A 19,369-nucleotide genomic window follows, 5' to 3' on the forward strand; every position below is an offset into this window, starting at 1 on the left:
ATTTTTGTGCACACTTTTCCTAATAGACCCATTTTTGCATGCATTTTTTTGTTTGGAAAATTGCATTACAAAATTTGGAAACAAGCCAATACCAAAGTACAACTGCTTTCCAGTTCACAGATTGCTTTGGAAAGTGTGAATCTGGCAAGTTTGTACCAAAACGTCAACGGATGGAAACTCTCCCCATCTCTAAGGCCATAGCTAGATGGGGCTTTATCCCAGGGTGATCCCTGGGATTGTCCCTGTGCGTCCACATGAAGCACAGGGGATCCCGGGATCAGGAAGGGATGATCTCTCCCACGCCCCAGGATTTTGCCCTCTCTTTTGGCCCCGGTTTTTCCATGGCCCCGGGCTGAGCCCAAGACTGGAGAACGTGTGTCCATGCACCACGGGTTCACCCAGTTCCGCGTGACGAGCCAGGAGCCACGCATAGGGCACAGCACTCTTCAGGAGCACTGTGCCCATCAGAGGTAGGGTGGAGGGAGTGGGGAAAGTAATTTAATTTTAAAAAATTGCTTACTGTTTGCACACGAGCGTTTGTGCGCTGCTTCCCCTTTAAGTAAAAAAAATGACAGGTGCAATGCCTCTCCTTCTGAGGTCATCGTGCATCGCATGTAAACAGAGGAGGAATCTCTCAATAAAAACATCATGAGAACTTCCCTCCTCCATCGCGGGATAACAGGTAGGTCTAGCTAAGGCCTAAGTGGCACTTCTCTGCCTCATGCTATGGGGGCATGTGAAAAATAAACACATCTTTACATCCTGCACCTATCAAATTGGATCCAGATTTATTCCAGTTTGCAATGGGTACAGACTGCAGGGATACCTCTAGCATCTGTCATTCTCCTGATCATGCCATTGGGAATGTGAAGGGGCCCAAAGGCTTACCATTCCCTTTAAAGTAAAGCACATGCATTTGAGATGTGTAAAGAGCACCCTCTGAATTGATCCATTTAATTGATTCAGAAATGGGGAATGGGTTCGTTTGGAGCCCACTCATGGGTACTGATGGCTATGTTTGGCTTAGTAGGTCATAAATTGTGCATTCCTAACCTATGGGAAATAAAGATGTCAATGTCCCTCAAAGTGACTTCTCGATTTTTATATTGTTTTCCTCAGGAAATACTTTTCTTTCCCTAGACTGTTTTCTGTATGTTTCCTCATGTATAAATTATTGCTCTAATGTTTTCAATTCCAAAGTCTTGCCCTGCAGTTATGTAATTTCCTATTGACACTTTGTGCAGCTCCTTTTCCAAACACCTGTCATTTTCTTAGCACTGATTTCAACATGTCTTGATGTACACACAAATACATGCACCCACATTTCTCTGTAGAATTCTTTCAGCTTTCTTTTTGATCTGATTAATTATTTTACATATCTCAGTTCCATTCCGGTTCTTTTGCTAAAATAGAAGTGCCATTAATATTCCCTTCAAATAAACCTTAAGGGCTTTCCAGATTTTGTGAGTGATTTAGGAGAGATAGCATAAATAGAATGACTTCAATTCATTTTTTTCCCTTTCAACTCCATGATAATTGCCAAAGATTGAGGACCTTTTAGTTCCTCTTATAAAACAAGTGATAGTGTTTGGAGCATGGTTTGAAATGTGGTTAATTGTTGGTGGATTTGGTTGTGTGTGGCTTTATTAGGGATGCATGAGGATTTAGTTTTTGCTCACAAAACATATGAGCATACCCTTTTTGAAGGCTCAAACATGATCAGGAGCACATGTCTACCAAAATTGTTTGCAAATTGCTGGACATGTACTCATGTTCAATTTGCACAAATTTCTTTATTGGCAAAAAAAACCCCTCCTGACTTGTGCAAATCTCTCTTGTAGACAGAATCAGACCTCTTTAAACTATGGAGGAAAGCTGTGCGAATTAGAAAATTTACACAAATCTGGGGAAATGTGCATGACCTTCATTTTTTATCACTGCTTGATTTGCACAATATTCCTCTTTACACAGAGTAAGCAGTGATTGCAAAGGTGAAGAGGAATCAGGGATGAGATGAGCGGTGAGACGTTGTTAGGCGAATTCCAACATTGTATCACTGTTCATCACGGCTTTGGGAAAAGGCAGCCTTACCATCCCAAATCAGAGGCCTTAGCTAGACCAGGCAAAATCCCAGGACGAATTCTGGGATCGTTCCTGTGCATCCACATGATGCACAGGAGATCCCGGGATCAGGGAGGAATCATCCCTCCCTTGCCCCAGGATCTCGCCCTCCCCTTTGGGCCCACTTTTTCCACGGTCTTGGGCTGAGACCGTGTGGCCCGTTGCCGTGGTTTGACCCGGCTCCACAAGATTCCTCGCGCAGAGCTGGGAGCCGCGCACGGGGCGCAGCACTCCTCAGGAGCACTGCGCCCATCGGGGGTATCATAGAATCATAGAATCATAGAATAGCAGAGTTGGAAGGGTCCTACAAGGCCATCTAGTCCAACCCCCTGCTCAATGCAGGAATCCACCCTAAAGCATCCCTGACAGATGGTTGTCCAGCTGCCTCTTGAATGCCTCTAGTGTGGGAGAGCCCACAACCTCCCTAGGTAATTGATTCCACCGTCACACAGCTCTAACAGTCAGGAAGTTTTTCCTGATGTCCAGCTGGGGGGAGTGGGGAAATTAAATTATTTTTTAAAAAAGGACCTACCTTTGTGCATGAGCGTTCGTGAGCTCTGTACTCTTTTAAAAAATGGAGGGCACGATGCCTCTCTTCCTAAGGTCATCACGCCTCACATGTAAACAGAGGAGGGAACTTGCATTAATCACAATGCGAGATCTTCCCTCCTCCGTCGCAGACTATCAGGTAGGTCTAGTTAAGGCCAGAGTTGGATCAAGGCGGGCCAAATCAGCCCACTCCAACTTAGATGCTTTCCCCACCTTCACTTTCATTCCCACCCACGTTTTGTGCCTCAGTTATATCTTTCTGCAATATGGGTTGCTGGCTGTTGGGGATTCAGAGAGTCTTCTGCTTCTTGTGACCCCTGCCCTCCACCCCACTAGTCAGATTGGCCACCAGCCTATGCTGTTTCCTAATATAATGCAGTTTTGGATGTTATTTCACCTAAGATATGCATATTTCTATATTATTATTATTATTATTATTATTATTATTATTATTAAAAATAGTATTAGTCCAAAATTCAGGGATGTACCAATTTCAAAGGAGAATTAAGTGGTTCAAAAGTGGGAAATTAAATATATTTGCATACATATGCAAAATGAAGATTGTTTTCCTCATTTCTAGTTTCCAAAGATGCTGGGCATGTGAGTGAGTATGGGATGAGGTTTCCATACCATCTGGAGAGCAGTAGTATATCTCCCTCTCATCCCCAGAAAAATTTCAAGTATATGATTGCTCTGTCCATCTTTAAGGTGCCAGTAGACTTTTTATGTGTTTGTTTTAACAAACTAAAATGGTTATTTCTCTGGAATTTGGCATTACTTAATGAATCATTTGCTTTGTTCTTAATTAAATGTTGTCCTTTGAAGACTGCATGCTCCCCTTCTCTAGTGCTGGAATACCCATCAACCCAGAATTTTCCAACAGTGTAATGCTGTCTTCAAAGGTAAACCAATCCAAAATGTAGCCTGGCGGGAGAAAGGACAAAGGTACCAGAAACAGGTGAAGAGTAGCACTAGTCCACTGAGAGGCAAATGAGGGCCAAATGGAAAAGCAAAGAAATGTGACAAAGAGAATTGGTGTGAGCATACTCTAATTATTTCATCTCAGGGTGATAGACATTTTGCTTTGCCTTTCCTTTATTGTCTGTAATTATATCATAATTAAAGCATGCCTTTTCCGCCTCTTCAAAGAGAATGTGTGCTTTTGTAACACTCCATTCTTTCCAGAATAATTATGAAGTCACAATATAATTGGTTTCTCCCCCATTTTATTCTTCTTTAAATGTATGCGTAACTTAATAGACACTGTCTGCTTCAATGGGGCTCTTCATCTCCAAACTCAAGATACTTTGAAGGGTTCTCTCCCCTCCCCACGCACAAGTATCTTAATTAGGCTTCTATTTTGTTTGATTTGAGAGGGAGGGTTTCCACTGGATAGGGCAGCTCTTGGGGTCTTTCCAGCTAATCTTGCATGTATGTACACATGGAGCAAATGTATAGCTTCTAGACAGGTGGTGAAGTAGACCGGAAAGCAGAAGGGGACAGGAGAAATGCTGCAGGCTGCAATCCTATATTCACTTATCTGGACATAAGTCCCCTTGAACTTTCACCTGAATAAACATGTACAGAATTTCACTGTGAATTATTGCGGGGGTGGGGGGGGACAAAGAACAGACCCTTCACTTTTGGTAAGGTGTCTCACCTTTTGTGTTAGTCTCCTTACCTGTATCCTATTTTTGGTGGCTACAGAGGGGAGGCATGATTTGACTAAAACTGGAGAAAGTCAAACGGAAGTTGTTGATTTATTGAAGAGATTCAACACTTCCCTTTCAATTTGAACACAGGAGGTGTGACCTGCATTCTTTCTGGTGAGAATTTGTTGAAGGTGAATTTGAATTAAATAAATTTAATTTAATTAATTAATCTTAATTTATTGGAACTTTGCATATATATATATATATATATATATATATATATATATATATATATATTACTCAAAGTGGCCAACAATCTCCATTGAATGAACCCCAGACTTAATAAGATCATCAGAAGGAAGGGTTTATATTAAAACTTCCAATGAAAAACAAATAGTAGGAGCCACAGATCACAATCTGAGTATAGGAATCATCCAGAAATCAAAAGCCCACTGAAATAAGTGTGGGCTTATTAGTAGGCTTATTAGACCAGCCCTTGGTCTTTCATAGCAGAGGAATCTGATGACAAGGCTCAGACTGATTTCTCAGAGAAAGGATGGTCTCAGAGGATGGTCTATGGCTGGGTTGGCCTCTTACTCATGGCCCTCCTAGTTTGACTTAGAGGATGAGTACCTGCTGACAGAACCTTCATCTCCCCAGTCTCACAGAAGTATAAGATTGTGAAATCAGGTGAAGGCATTTTAATAGTCCAGTCAGTTCCTTTGTGGTGGTGGAACAGTTAGTCTACATAAGGTTTTAGTTAGCTTTAGCTCCCTGCTAAGGCAGCATCCTCCTTGATAAGAGTTATCCTAGTAATCTTTTGGTGTTATCCAATGTTCTGTTTTCATCTGACCACACCGTGAGGGCTTCGGCTTGCCCTTGGCCTACTGTAACTTGACTTAGGCCTTAGCTAGACCAGTGTTTATCCTGGAGCGAATCCTGGGATCATCCCTGTGTGTCCACATGATGCACAGGGGATCCTGGGATCAGGGAGGGATCATCCCCCCCTGGCCCCGGGATACAGCCTTACACTTTGGGCCTGCTTTTTCCATGATCTCACGCTGAGCCCGAAACCATGGAGTGTGTGGCCCATTTCCGCGGGTTTACCCGGCTCCACGCGATTACTCATGTGGAGCCGTGAGCCGTGCACGGGGTGCAGCCCTCCTCAGGAGCACTGCACCCATCAGGGGTAGGGTGGGGGGAGCGGGGTCAGAGTATTTGCCCATCTCACTCAGTTTTATCTGCTCTGACTGGTAGCAGCTCTCCCAGCCTCTTTTTTTTTAACTGACTATGCCAGGGATTTCGCTAGAAATGCATGTGCTCTCCTGAGTTACCAGGCATACACACACACACACACACACACCAATGCATGCAAAGGTACAGGAAGTGAGCTACCATAGAAGCCATTGATTGCTGCTAGTACTGGCACTTCGAAATTATGAACTTGCTGGTAAAATGAAAGTGACCTGTTTGTAATTGACAATTGATATTCCAAATCAAGCACCATTTTCCCAACTGACACCATCTTTGCTTTTTCTTGGAAATGAGGAGGTATAATTTCATCCGGTGAATGCATAGATAGCAGAAATGACTTTGCACGCCGACAAGTCCAACGGGCTTGCGAGAGCTTTCATATCAATATACCAGCGTGTATTTTTTTGTGTGATTGGAGCCTTGCTTTTAGTCACACATTTGTGCCTCCCGTGTTTGTCATCATGTTACTGAGAACAATAGCCACCGCACGCCTCTGTGTCTGATGCTCAAATCACATGACAGTCTTTGGAGAACAAATCTGACCCAACTGGAAAACCATATGTGAGTCTGCCTGTTTCATGACTGCTCTCAAATGACTCCTCTTCCTTTCAATTTACTTTTCCATTAACACTCCTGAATGAATAGCACAGGTTATTACATGTAGCACAGACCACCTTGGTGCTAAGGAGTGGGGGGCGGGAGGGGAGCTGTCATCGTGCAGGAGTCAAACCAGTATAAAATCAGCTATTGTTTGAGGTTGTGTCATTCTTGAGTGCTTTCAGGAAGCCAGCTGCTCTCTTTGCTGAGCTGTACCAGAGATTTTAAACTGAAACCCTCTGCCTTCCTTGTCACTATTTTTTCTCTCATTCAGTCTTTTGATAGATGGTGAAACAGTTCTGTCGAACATAATGCCAATTTGTTCAGCCGAAATGCGGCGCCGTTTCTGCAAAATGTGGAGAAAGCTGGCTAAACATAATCGACAGTTCTCCAAGGAGGTTTAGGGAGAGGGAAACCCTTCCATTTATAATCCCACCGTCCACAGTAATTGGTGGGTCTCTTGTCGCATCATTTTTGACATGCCTTAAGAGAGTGGATTTGTCACTTTTGTTCATCGAACTGCCAATATATGATACAAAGCAAGAATTAAGAGAGCCAGCCGAGAGCTGAATGGCTATGCCATGTCTACTTTCTTTCAAGTGAAATGGATAGGGTTCTTCCTCATTAGGCCTAGTGCTTTCAGCTTCGTTTAATCGATGTTGCCATCCAAAAATTTTCTTTGTCTTCGCAACTTTAGGGGAAGGGCTGCAGTGGTGGAACAGATAATTGGCTTTGCATGTACAAAGACCAGGTTCAAATGAGATCCTTCACATACAGGTCTCAGGATTGGGGAAAGACCCCTTTCTGAAAACCTGGTGAGCCACTGCCAACCAAAGTCAGCAGTTATTACTGATCTAGATGTACCTAGAGTCTGATTTGATATAGAACAACTTCCTGTGTATTTTCCATTAGATTCTGTGGACTTCTAACATGGGAAGCATGTCATCTGCAGCCCTAAATAATGCCACCTTAACTAAAACTTTTTATATTTTGCAGTTTGCTTGAATAACAATTGCTTTTTGAGCATAGTTGCCTTTTAAAGGGATCTATGTTTTGAAAGAACTGATGCTCCCAAAGTCATTATCAGTAGAAGCTAATTGTTCTTCAGAATTTCTTTTATGTGTATTGAACAAATGAGGCGATTCCTTCCAACACACCTTTATCAAGCTGCTCAGATAGAATCTTATCTTCTCTGGGAGTTGACATCTTTTTGAGATGCTTTTAACAATCTCCTCCATTTCCTCCTTGCTGGTAAATCAGAAGTCAACTACTGAATCAAAAGTCAACTACTTTAGAAAAAGATGTATTTGGAAACTACCCCCACTCCTCCAAAACAGTGTAGGTGTTGTAGTACTGCAGGAATATCTAAAAACAGTGGTATTGCTGGCACTAAGATTTTTGCCTGAAACTTTGTGCACTGATCCAGCAAGGAAAACTACATGCATAACTGCATCCATGCATGGATTCCCTTGTTGGATCAGGAATGATTCATGCAGATTGGATGCAGAGATGCGGCATCCAATGAGATCTTCATTTGCACTATAAGGTGGGGATAAGCTCCAGCCTTTTCATCCAAACTGCAATTCAGGTGGGAACGCACATGCTCCAGTCGCTCTCTCCAGCTGTACGTATGTCTGTCTGGATCTGGTGTAACATCTCTGTAGTGCCAACTGAATGGATCTGTAGCATTCCATTGTCAACATGATCCAAAAAAAGCAATTCTGTTCTTGTTATTTAGATCTTTGTACTGAGCTGTGAGAACCTCTACTGTCACTGAATAGCAGTGGCAATTAGGAGTTAGGGATGGGAGGGATTTATTAGTTTCATGTTTATTATTTTTATTATTATTATTATTATTATTATTATTATTATTATTATTATTATTAGGAATGTGCTCTGCTCCTATTAGAAGCGCAGAAGCAGGAGCTAATTGGCCTGCTCCGCCTTGCCCAGAGGTGGAGTAGAAGCGGACCGCGGACCCCTAGAAGCAAGGCAAAGAGAAGCGACCATTTTCTGAGCGCTTCTCTTTCCGCGGAGCGCTCCGATCGCCATCTTGAAACATTTCGCCCATAGATAACTGGGTTGTTTTTGAAGCTATCGTTCTGAAAATTCTTGTGCTTAGACAGTCGTGGATGGGGGTCATTTTGAGACTACTCTCACCTCTCTGCGTCGTGCAGGTCGCGTGCTATATATTTTTTTAAATCGGGTAAACGAACATTACAAACAGGGACAGCGCGGGTCAAACGGCGGTTTTCGCCCATAGGATTGCATTGCGGAAAAGAATTGCGGATAACTGGGTTGTTTTTTAAGCTATCATTCTGAAAATTCTTGTGCTTAGACAGTCGTGGATGGGGGTCATTTTGAGACTACTCTCACCTCTCTGCGTCGTGCGGGTCGTGCGCTAGAATTTTTTAAAAAGTAGGGTAAAGGCGGGAAAAAGATTACCTTTTCGATTGCTGAGGGGCAGAGTCAACTCCCGGTCATGATCACATGATCCCAAAGTTGGAGGAGGGGATAGGCAAAACGGGTAACTTGGGATTCTGGGAAACTTCTCTTTCTTAATCTGAACGGATGTTTCCCAGTGTTTTTTAAAACAGTAGCCCCACCAAATGCACAAACACAACCTGAAATCATATACTAAGCCAATAATAAGAGAGCACTGCTACCCACCCTAACTTTGGGGAACAACTGAAAAGATGTGGTGCAAGGGGATGAGCTCCCCTAGGGCATCCCATGTGGACGTGCCCTCACTCTCTCCTGTACTTGGAAGGCCATCAGAGCCTTCCAAAGAGAGTAACCCGGTGGAGCAATGCCTATCATGAGTTGAAGTGACAGTTCCACTTTTCAGAGCTGTTGTGGTGAAGCAATGTCTTTCATGAGTTGAACTGATAGCCTTGCTTCTTAAAAGACTGGTTGACCAGTCAAATTGGCAGCTGCTGCTTCCCCCTCCCCTGGGCACGTCCCCCTATTGCTGGTAAAAGACAGATATAGCCTTTTAAAAAAAGTTCTTGTTGTTTATTCAGCAACACTGCTGCTTTTAATTCCACCCCTCCTTCGTTTCTTTCTTTATTTATTTATTTATTCCATTTTATATGCATTACTGGCTTATCCATGGCTCACTTCCTTATGCCCCCAGAAATGTCTGCTGCCTGCCTGCCTGCCTTCCCTCTCTCCTCCCCTGCCCGCCTTGCAGGGATGTTGTGTGTGTCTGGCTTTGACTCAGGGGAGAAGTCCTTCCTGCACTCACTTGGAGTTTTGGAATTCCAAATCCATTTTTCAAGTGTGGAAGAAGATTCATATAGGTTTATCCCTACTCCCCAATTCATGGCATGTTGGGATTTCCTTTGAAATGGCCCCATTGAGAGGTCTGCAGGTTTAAGCCCCGCCAAAAAACAGGGGATGATGGGACTGCCTTGAGTCTCGGCGTGCGGCGTATGTATCCCTGGATAAGCTGTCACGGTGGTGAGTTTGAGGGTTTTTTTTAATGTGCAAATTGACAGAGCTATTGGAAAGGGGTGTGAATGGGTGTTGGATTTTCATAAATTCCCCAAAAATCAGGGGATGATGGGACTGCCTTGAGTCTTGGCGTGCGTATGTATCCCTGGATAAGCTTTCATGGTGGCGAGTTTGAGGTTTCTAACGTGCAAATTGATGGAGCTATCGAAAGGGGTGTGAATGGGACGCCCGATTTTCAAAAATTCCCCAAAAATCAGGGGATGATGGGATTGCCTTGAAACTTGGCATCCACGTGGACACGTGGATAAGCTATCATGGTGCCAAGTTTGAGGTTTCTAACGTGCAAATTGACAGAGCTATCGAAAGGGGTGTGACTTAGGGTTATGGGTGGTGCGTTAGAGGTTAGAGCCCCGCCAAAAATCAGGGGATGATGGGACTGCCTTGAGTCTGGGCGTCCATGTGGACACATGGATAAGCTGTCATGGTGGCAAGTTTGAGGTTTCTAACGTGCAAATTGACGGAGCTATCCCAAGGGGTCTGAATGGGGTGCCCGATTTTCATAAATTCCCCAAAAATCAGGGGATGATGGGATTGCTTTGAAACTTGGCGTGCATGTGTATACTTCCATGAGGTGTCATGGTGCCAAACATGAGGTTTCTAACTTGAACAGAAAAAAAGTTGTTTACTTTTTTAGCTTTCAATGCAACCCTATGGGGGGAAAAACGGAGCTCCGATCCGGATCCGGAGCTCCGAGCGGAGCGGAGCGGAAATGGGCGGAGCGGGGGCGGGGTGAAGTGGCCCGATCCGAAAATCGTGGATCTGGAAGTGAAGCGTAGCAGGGGGTCCATGCACACCCATTATTATTATTATTATTATTATTATTATTATTATTATTATTATTATTATTTACATACCGCCCCATAGCCGAAGCTCTCTCTGTGGTTTACAAAAGTTAAAAACAGTGAACATTAAAAAAAATGTACAAAATTTTAAAAACATAAAAAGCATAAAATACAAACAAAAGCAGACAATATCCATTTAAAAACAACTATTCTGGGGTCAGTTAAATAACTCAGCATATGCTGTTAAATGCTGTTAAATGCCTGGGAGAAGAGAAAAGTCTTGACTTGGTGCCGAAAAGATAGTAACGTTGGCGCCAGGCGAGCCTCGTCGGGGAAATCATTCCATAATTCATGTTTAATACAAACCAATCTAATTTGCACTTCCCAAATTAATGTGCGAGCCAGAACAGAATTATCCATTGTTTTTTGTACTTCTTGGATTTTGATGAACTAGTTCTCCAGTACAAAAATTGCTTACATTAGGGAAAGTAACTTACAAAAATGCATATGGCTGGGGAAACCACTTTGGGGGGGAAGAAGAGTACCCTATTTCTTTGATTCTAAGACACACTTTTTCCCCCATATAAACATCTCTAAAAATAGGGTGCATCTTAGAATCACAGGTGTGTCTTAGGTTTTTTTTTTTTTTTCTGTTGGTGGTACTGAAATTAGTGTGCGTCTTACAATCGATGGCATCTTACAATCGAAGAAATACGGTGTATTACAGGAAACTGTAAATACAAACTCATGTTTTTGTGTATATAAAATGCATATGAACATCTGCACAGACTTAAAAATATTCACAAACTGATGTGAAAATGAGATGGAACAACTGATGAATATAATAATAAAAAACACACAATAAATATCAGTGATAAAACCAATAACAAAACACATAAAGTACTGTCATAAAAGCAGCAACAAAAATAGAGGATTTAAGGGATGAATACTATGGTGACTAGAAACTGTCTAGAAGGCCATAGGATTTTTTGGTTTCTGGGATGCAAGGTAAAAAGAGGCTGAAAAGAGCCCAGGGGGTGGGGAGGGGAAGATTATGGAAGCATCTTCATGCAGCATCTTATGCACCATACAGCCTTCCCGCTCCAAAGCTCTGTGGCTTAGGTGTTCAAAATTGAGCATCTAGCTAAAACTGCAGGGTGGGCGGAGCATGGAGGAGGCCGTGTGCATCCTAAAAGAGATGAATAACTGAGCAGCTATTGGTCCATCTATCCCATACTTCTTCTCTGACTAGCAGTAGCCCTCCATGGTCTTAGGCTGAGATCATTTTGAAATGGAGATTCGTGGGACCTTTTACATACAAAATGTGTGTTCTATTTCTGAGCTGTGTCTCAGCGCTTTATAACTGTTATAAAGGGGACGGTGTAAAAGCCGGAACGGAACGGAACAGGCCGGAACAGCCCCATTATATTAAAAAACCATACCAAAAACAGTGGCATGTGTTAGCAACACTTGAGAACAATATTTTAAGACTAAAACCATACCAATATTATATCACTATTAACCCCAGAACTCCCAAAACGACGTCCGGAACAGAATGGGATGGCCGGAACGGCCACTAGGGAACGAGCGATATCAACCAAACTCACTAGACATGCATAACTAAATGGCAGGGATGCAATAGGCCACAAAAGTTGCCCCGAAACCACGTTCAGTTACCCGTTCCGGGCAAAAATGCATATTGCGCAAAATCGGCCATAACGGCAGCTTCCCAATGAGATAAGTGAACCAAACTCACCAGATGCACATGACAAGGTGGGGCAAATATAGAAAGCTCCAAAAGTTGCCCCAAAACCACGTTCAGATACCCGTTCCGGGCAAAAACGCATACTGCGCAAAACCGGCCGTAACGGCAGCTTCCCAATGAGATAAGTGAACCAAACTCACCAGATGCACATGACAAGGTGGGGCAAATATAGAAAGCTCCAAAAGTTGCCCCAAAACCACGTTCAGATACCCGTTCCGGGCAAAAACGCGTATTGCGCAAAACGGGCCGTAACAGCAGCTTCCCAATGAGGAAAGTCAACCAAACTCACCAGATGCACATAACTAGGTGGGACAAATATAGAAAGCTCCAAAACTTGCCCCGAATACGCGTTTTTGCCTGGAACGGGTATCTGAACGTGGTTTTGGGGCAACTTTTGGAGCTTTCTATATTTGTCCCACCTTGTCATGTGCATCTGGTGAGTTTGGTTCACTTATCTCATTGGGAAGCTGCCGTTACGGCCCATTTTGCGCAATACGCGTTTTTGCCCGGAACGGGTATCTGAACGTGGTTTCGGGGCAACGTTTGGAGCTTTCTATATTTGTCCCACCTTGTCATGTGCATCTGGTGAGTTTGGTTCACTTATCTCATTGGGAAGCTGCCGTTACGGCCCATTTTGCGCAATACGCGTTTTTGCCCGGAACGGGTATCTGAACGTGGTTTCGGAGCAACGTTTGGAGCTTTCTATATTTGTCCCACCTTGTCATGTGCATCTGGTGAGTTTGGTTAACTTTCCTCATTGGGAAGCTGCTGTTACGGCCCGTTTTGCGCAATACACGTTTTTGCCTGGAACGGGTGTCTGAACGTGGTTTGGGGGCAACTTTTGGAGCTTTCTATATTTATCCCACCTTGTCATGTGCATCTGGTGAGTTTGGTTCACTTACCTCATTGGGAAGCTGCCATTACGGCCCGTTTTGCACAATATGCGTTTTTGCCCAGAACAGGTATCTGAACGTGGTTTCGGGGCAACTTTTGGGGCTTATTGCATCCCTGCCATTTAGTTATGCATGACTGGTGAGTTTGGTTGATATCGCTCGTTCCCTAGTGGCCGTTCCGGCCATCCCATTCTGTTCCGGACGTCATTTTGGGAGTTCTGGGGTTAATAGTGATATAATATTGGTATGGTTTTAATCCTAAAATATTGTTCTCAAGTGTTGCTAACACATGCCACTGTTTTTGGTATGATTTTTTAATATAATGGGGCTGTTCCGGCCTGTTCCGTTCCGTTCCGGCTTTTACACCGTCCCCTTTGTAACCCTAACGTTTCTCTAGTATCGCAGTCCGATTTGAGCAGCAGCCTATGAACCAGCCGCTACATGTTCAAAGTCTTGTATGTGATTAAAGAAGTCACTGCAAGAGACAATGGGCATTCTGGTTTCTTTGTGATACTAAGATCAGCTTCTTTACACATGATTTTTTCCAGGTAGTTTCTTCCTCTGCCTTTCTACTACATTTCATTATACAACCACTAGATTCCACTATGGTAAAGCGGAATTGCACAATTACACAAGTCTCTCATTCCAATATTTCTAAATAACACCAGGCTTTCTTGTTAGGACCCCACCCCACCCTCCTCGATAATGGTTGCAAAGCACGGGAAAGGTCCTGGAGGATGACAACAGCATCATGTAAAGGATACACAAACTAATGTAAGTGATCAATCATGGGTGCCCAATGAACTCCTCATGTAAAAACTGAAGGAACAAGAATAAATCCCCTTCTAGCCCTACCACTGACCCAAGGGCTGCTGCTCACTCATTTTTAAATCTTACATTTCAGTCACCGATGATGGCCTTCTAAAACACATCACCCTACTGAATTTGTTCTTAGAAAAGAACAGGGCATCTAAGCAGGATGACAGAGAGTTATCCAACAAGAAGTGAAAATCTTGGAGGCGTTTGGCTTTGCTGAACTCTGCCCTTAAAGCAACAGAAGGGACGTATGAGAATTTCACTTCAGTTTGCTAAACATCAGAATGTGCCCCATTCACACCCCCAAATGGGAACATGAGCACATTCTTTGGGCAAAGCTCATTCTCCCATCCCTAAGCCTGAGGTCACACAGGAAGAAACACTGACGGATCCAAAATAAAAAAATAAAAAAATAGCATCTTACCACTTTTCTGAGGATAGCACAGGGCAGCATTGGGCGTAGATAGCTTTCTCCATGAACGTTTGGTGGTCGTTGCTATGATTTGACCAGCAGAATCCATGTCCAGGAAGTGGACTTAACAGTGCAGTCCTACGCCTATTCCTCCCGGGTAAGTCCTACTAGGTCTTACTCCCAGGTAAGAGCTCATAGGATTGAGATTTTAAGAACTGTTCTTCTGGCCTTAAGTCAGAAGAGCAGAGGAGCTTCTCCCACATGGTCATTTCCAACCCCGCCCCAGTAACATGAAAAAGCTTGCCTGGGAGAGACTACTAATAAAGTTCCTTCCTAGAAAAGAGGGCTGCTTTGACGGCACCACATTGACACCATGTTGCCCCTAAAGCCCGCAGTTTTCCTCCTGCAGGGTTGCGCTTGGTAATCCTCACGCCACGGAGGGAGCACAGAGTTTCCAGTGTCCTCCTCCCCCACCCGTTTCTGGCTTGAGAACCAATCATCAGTCCAATAAAAGGGGGGCACCAGTTGAATTTGCAATTAAAAATAAATGCTAAAGAGCACACAACTCTACAAACAATATTATAATGCGTGACAAACCATAACGTAGAAATGATGCAATTAAACAGAAAATAGTAAATTGAACGAGTCTACACAAAACATGCTAGACACTCAGTATGAAATGAAGACGTAAATAAAGTGCAAAAAGCAATGAGGTTTAACAGCTGGGCGACGGAGAGAACATGAGAGCGTGCATTGAACACAGGTTTTCTACAAGATAGGCAAAGTATAACATGCACCCATTTCAGTCCTGTTTTGCCATGTTTTGGCTTCTTCAGAAAAGCAACGTAATCTGTGAAAACCAAAAAACATACATAAGACAAAGTTATTGGCAAATAGCAACAGATAAGGCTCAGAGACTTTTCTGTTAGGACTCGCTGCAATTCACAAGCAATGTGGTGGGAGTAAGGGAAAGTTGAAACACCTTAAGTAATCTTTCTGTCCCAGAATCTTATTAATTCCCCACCCCAGGAAGTTTGGCTGCAAAACAAATACAAAGTTTCAGAAACATGATAAAATTAACAGCCAAATGTTAATTAAGGAGCTCAATCCCAAGCAACTCTATTGAACAGATTCAATGGTGGCCAGTTCTGCAGACAGGTGTGTTAGTTTAGTCTTTATATACTTGTATCTTAAAGGTACAGGTAACACTCTAGTCCAGACTAGAACAGAGGTAGTAACCCATCCTGCAGCTACTGAGGGAAGTAACAAACAGGAAGAGGTCACCTTCCAGGATTTCTCTAGCAAAACTCGAGCAACATGAGGTAGCCTTAACCCTGGTCTTAAACCAACACGTGTTTTGATAATGAAATAGTATGGTGTCTAAAGTTATATGGGAAGCACTGCAGAAAGTTATTTGATTTAATTCCCTCCTGCCCTCCCAAGTTAAGGGCATTTCCCCCCTTCTGCAGGGGACAAACGGTCCTGTGGAAGGGAAGGGTGTGATATTCAGCCCAGCTGAAATAAAAGCAACAGCTTCAAAGTAACTTAAGAGTTTAGGAGAACACAGAATTAAAATGGAAAATCAGCCACAATAATTAAATTATTTTTGATGTTAAATGGGAAGGATCCCTCTTCCATATGCATGTGAAGTGGGCTCTTAAGCAAATTAAAGCAACTGTAGTTGCTGTTTCAATTCATTCCTGGGCAAATATAATGTATGCATCCCTTCATTCATTCTTTAGTTGTCAAGGTGGTTCAGAGCAAAAATAATAATAATTCCTAAAAAATATAAAACCAATAGGCATAGCAAACCAAAACAAGAAAATACCAAAACCAATATACGTAATTGTTGGGAAATCACACTCTGAACCAGAGTTGAGCAGAAGTAGCAGCGGCTCTCAGTTTAGGACGCAGCAAAGACTCGATGAGGCAAAGGATTCTTTGTAAGTTAAAAGCAAACCCTTTACTGACAGTTGAAATAATTTAGTTATGGCAGCATATATACAAATACTCACAGACGATCAATACACATCAGCATACATCAAGATGGGGTAAGATGAAGAATAAGAAACATGAAAACATGCAATCACTAATTGATTAATTGATGAAAATGCTTCCATACAATAATTCAATAACTGTCCAGCTGAGACCTTGACATTTAAGGGAATTGCGCGTCCTGCTGACTCCTCATTTTCTTCAAGATCCAACACCCGTTCTTTTGATTTTTACGCAACAGTTTTTACAACACAACACTTGTACAGACGTTTACATTTCATCCTGCCTGAAACCTAGTGTTTCACAAATCTCCCTGTGTTTTGTAGCTCCTAAAGGTTTTGTGAATATGTCAGCAAAGTTTTCTTGTGACTCACAATAACACAACTTCAGAGTTCCACTACTTATGTGTTCTTTCACATTTTGGTACTTAATAGCAATGTGTTTGGATTTTGACTTGAACATGTCTGCGTTTGCCAACGCAATACATGCCTGGGAGTCACAGAACACTGTGATTGGCGTTTCAATTTGGATTTTGAAATCCTTTATTAATTGCATTAGCCAAGTGATTTCTCCACACAACTCTGACAGTGCCCCATACTCTGCTTCGCAGGAAGATCTGGAGACAAAAGCCTGCTTTCTGGACTTCTAAGAGATTAGTCCTTTTCCCAACATTAGCACAATTCCAGACGTTGACTTCCGGTCTTCTATACAGCCTGCCCAATCCGAATCCACATAACTCAAGAGCTTTTTATCTGGCTCAGAAGATAACTTCAAACTGTAATTTAAGGTGCCTTTGAGGTACTTAACACTCTCTTGGTTGCATGCCAAGCAGGCACTGTTGGCTTGGCAATGAACCAGGGGGGGATCCGCACGTCGCTCCCAGAGCGCTTCTATGGGACCCCAGTGCACCCCGAAAACGATAGTCTGACTTCCCTGTAAAAGAAACGAGGAAGAGCTGTCCATGCCGCCGAAGACGAGGAGGAGGAGGAGAGCTCTCCGCTGACGAGGAGAGCTCGGCAAAAGAAGGCGGGCTCTACTCACCGAGCTTTTGCCGAGAGGAGAGCTCTTTTGCCGAGCTCTCCTCGCCGGTGGAGAGCTCTCTGCGGCGGCAGCATGGACGGCTCTTCCTCATTTCTTTTACAGGGAAGTCAGACTATCGTTTTCGGGGTGCACTGGGGTCCCATAGAAGCGCTCTGGGAGTGACGTGCGGATCCCCCCCTGCTTAAGATAGCAACCGCAGCAGACAGATCTGGCCTTGACCAGCTTACCAAATACAATAACATACCCACCACAGAGTGATACAGGCTTGGATCACTGAAACTTTCTCCTTGCAGGTTTTTCTGGATATCCAATTCCATGGGGCTTTTGACCCCTTTGCAATCCTGCATTCCAAAATCCTCTAGCAGCTTTAGAATTTTTTGCTTCTGACTGAGCAAAAAACCTCCGTCTTCTGCTAGTTTAACTTCTACTCCTAGGTAATTCTTCACTGGACCTAAGGATTTCAAATTATACCTGCTTCCAAGCTGATTTGCAACTTTCTGGACCTCTGCATCACTAGGACAAGCAATCAAAACATCATCAACAAAAACGATGAGAGCTTTATAATTCTGACCACTCCCCTTTGTGTACAGACACAGCTCCTTTCAAATCTCATCTCACTTACCAAAGTGGTGTTTTGGACAGAATTCCAACACCTGGCACTCTGTCTAAGGCCATAAATTGCTTTCTTCAGGAACCAAACTTTGTTGTCATCTGACTCAAAACCTTCAGGTTTTCTCATGCATATTTTTTCCTGAATTGGGGCGTTCAGGTATGCAGTTTGGAAATCATATTGCCTAATTTTTAACTTTTCTTTTGCTGCAATAGTTAAAAATAATCTTAAAGTTTCTGCTTTTACAGTTGAGGTATAGTCTACCTCCTTAACTTGATTAAAACCCCTTGCGACAAGTCGGGCTTTGAATTTTTCTTCCCCTGTCTCTGTTTGCGCTTAAAAACCCATCGACACATTACAGACTTCTGCCCTGGAGGCAAAACTGTTTCTTGAAAAACTTCATTGTCTTTTAGGCTTTTCAACTCACTTTCCATGGCTTCTAGCCATTTCTGCCTTTCTAAAGAACCGAATCTTTGTACATCTGCATAAGAATTTGGCTCAAAGCTTATATTAAAGGCTTCAGAGGCAAACCGCTTTGGCGGGACTCCTTTATTTGCTCTCTGAGAGCGAGGGGGGATAAATGCCGCCTCCTCTTTCTGTTCTGGCTGCGTTTCTAACTCTGATCCGGCCTCTGTTAACTCCTGTGGTGTTCAATTCAATAACTGTCCAGCTGACACCTTGACATTTGAGGGAATTGCATGTTCTGCTGACTCCTCATTTTCTTCAGGTCTCCAGGTAATTGGAAAAATAGTGGAAAAAGAAAAACCAGATCCAATCCAGGATCCAACAGTAATAATGAAACAGAATGAAGCTGAAGTCAATAAAACCTTTATATTTTTTAATGTACAATATGTTAATATTTTTTTTCATACATGCAGTACATTGTGTCATCACTTCAAAAAACAGGCTGTGCTACTGCTTGGAGTCAGGCGTGTGTCAGAGAGAGAGAGAGAGAGAGAGAGAGAGAGAGAGAGACAGAGGCCTTTGCTAGACCTACCATTAAATCTGCGACGGAGGAGGGGATTGACCACGATGCAACTATCGCGGGCTGTTGCACTAGTCCAGACGTCACGCGTGACGAGCTCAAGAAGAGAGCCGTCACATCCGCCATTTTTTTGTTTTCTTAAAGGGATGATGCGCACGAATGCTTGTGCACACAGGTAATTTATTTTTAGAAATTAAATTGATTTTCCCACTCCCCCACCCTGCCCCCGATAGGCACAGCACTCCTGGAGAGTGTTGTGCCCTGTGCGCGGCTCCCAGCCTCGCACGAGTAACCGCGTGGAGCCGGGGTCAAGCCACGGAAACGGGCCACACCTTCTGCGGTCCCGGGCTCAGCCCGGCACCGTGGAAAAAGCAGTCCCAA

This window comes from Elgaria multicarinata, chromosome 3 (genome assembly GCF_023053635.1).
Source record: "Elgaria multicarinata webbii isolate HBS135686 ecotype San Diego chromosome 3, rElgMul1.1.pri, whole genome shotgun sequence".
NCBI lineage: Eukaryota > Metazoa > Chordata > Lepidosauria > Squamata > Anguidae > Elgaria > Elgaria multicarinata.